Source organism: Octopus bimaculoides, chromosome 10 (genome assembly GCF_001194135.2).
Source record: "Octopus bimaculoides isolate UCB-OBI-ISO-001 chromosome 10, ASM119413v2, whole genome shotgun sequence".
NCBI lineage: Eukaryota > Metazoa > Mollusca > Cephalopoda > Octopoda > Octopodidae > Octopus > Octopus bimaculoides.
In genome coordinates, this window is record NC_068990.1 from 71,543,752 (window position 1) to 71,546,153 (window position 2,402).

General features: G+C 34.8%; 1 protein-coding gene across 1 annotated transcript in view; it reads right to left on the reverse strand.

The window, feature by feature from the left end:
- LOC106871869 (monocarboxylate transporter 4) overlaps window positions 1-2,402 on the reverse strand; it is a 15,891-nt gene that overhangs the window by 6,022 nt on the left and 7,467 nt on the right. The window lies entirely within an intron of this gene.

Below are 2,402 nucleotides of genomic sequence, written 5' to 3' on the forward strand. Positions count from 1 at the left end.
TATATATATATATATATATATATATGGCGACCTGCTGCTGAGACGAACATTTCTTTCATCCTGAATATCCTGAAGAACTCGAAGAATATCTCGAAGAAACTGAAAATAATTTCCTTCTAACCGATTCCAAGTCGACTCTGACGACTTAGTACTTATTATAAATCTAATATTGATCGAACCCGCACCGTAACCTCCTTGTAAACCGGGCTATATTATTACAGTTAAATTCTGGAGAATTTATCAAATTTCATGGTAACATATTTCGTTTTCTTCAACATACAGGATCACACGTATGTATTGCAATTTTTATTTCACTTGGACACTGAATATCATCGGAAACTAAATTTTTTGAGGTAAAATTGTTGACCGTGTTTGGATGTGTTTACATCTATCGGAATTCCACGGACTGATGAATGTAACTGTTTCGGATTTAGACTTTTCCATTCGCAAAATGAGCCCCCTTAATTTTGCTCAGATTGCTTTCAATTTCGGTGTATCGATGCAACTCTGAATTTTGATTACGATCAGCCAATTACTTTATCTCGTCAATTAAAGAATCTGGTGTTATTTGGTATTAAAGTTGGGAAATTTGGGTAATTTTAGCCAATCAGCAGACAGCGTAGCGTTAACAGCTTGTTACCATGACAACCACAAGCTGTGTTGTAGTTGACTGTTGTCTCTGCTGCTGTTGTCTATGTTGAGTTTTCACACTTAATTCTTCACACATCGAGATTCTTTTCACTTGCGTGTTTTGTTTTAATTTTTCTGTGTTAGTATATTACATATTTTTCTGTACCTCTGTGTGTTAGTAGTTTTCTGTGCTTTTTTCTGTGTATTAGTATTTTTATATATTTTTTATTTCATATATTTTTGGGATTCATTGACTAAGATAGCTAGATTTATGATTTAACTAGGTTAATTCTGTTCATAAAAATTTTAATTAGGAGTATTTCTTAAGCCGTTAGCTTCACATAAGCTTAACTGAAATTTAGCCTACGTAACAAGAACTGAGAGGGATATCGTGGAACAGAGAAACTGTGGGTGATACAGATAATTTGACATTACTTTTGAATTCTGCATGCAAAAACATTTAAGATACAGGCATTCTCTTTTTTTGGACAAATTCTTTGTTGACCAGTGTTATTCTTATCATAGTTTACAAATCCAAGCATGGAAACGTTACTCAACTTTGGAGTTTTCTAGAAAGACGCCCCCTTCACATACACACACACACGCATACACACACATACACACACACACACACACACACACACACACACTCACGCACACACTCACGCACACACATGATTGCATAAATGTACATATAAACTTTTATATATGAATACATACATCCACATGCACTTTATATTAATGATGTACATGACAAGTATACATAATACTGAAATACGCATAAAGTAAACACATGCAGACTTTATATTAATATAACAAAAAAAAAAAAAGAAACTATACAATCAATGAAGAGACAAAAGAAACAGTAAGATGATACATGTTGATTTTATTAGGTATTTCTGTTTATTTAGAAGCCTACAATGAACAGGTCAGACGCTAAACTCTAAATTTCACAGGATACAACCTTAAAGTTGACACTGCCCCGCTAAACGCTATTGGCTAAAAATATACAGTTTTTTTTCGATTTTTAAACCTATAAATTCTTTCTCCACAACATCATACCTTCAAAGTAATGAGATTGGAAGGCTACATTATTATAGCCGATTTTCAGATATTTTACTGTCTTGAAAAAATGCATATTTTGCGAATGAAAATAACTCCCTGTTTTCTCCTTAACACTACCGTAGCTTAGAGTGTGTGCTGCCCAGGGTGGACATTCCGTTTGCCGCCCCTGGACCCCACAAAAAATACATATTGCCTACAGCGCACCCAAAAGTGCCACCCGGGGCGGACCGCCCCTACCGCCCTTTCCCTAGCTATGCTAGTGCACCTCAAATAGCTTTTCATTTCATGGTAAACAAATAGTCTTTAGATATATACATTGCAGATCTTTAGGCAAAGTATACATACGTCTCCGTATTTATTTATTGATTTTTAGGTGAAAGTAGTCTGAAACAAACAAACAACTCGAAACTAAGCACCCTGCAAGTTTCAGGCAAATAATATTTATTTAATCAGCTACACACTATTATCAAGTGAGACGGTAATTGATTAATCGATTACGCAGTCTTCAATCTCTTTCCATTGAGTTAGAAACAACATCTACCTTTTAAATATCTCTCTCCCCCACCTCTCTCTCAACGTTCACTCGTACATCTCTCCTTTCCCGTACATACCGATTTATCCGTCTGTTTCTTGTTTGTATTCGCTTGCTGTATTTCTCTCTCTTTCTTTTACTCTCGCACTATATATATATATATATATATATATAT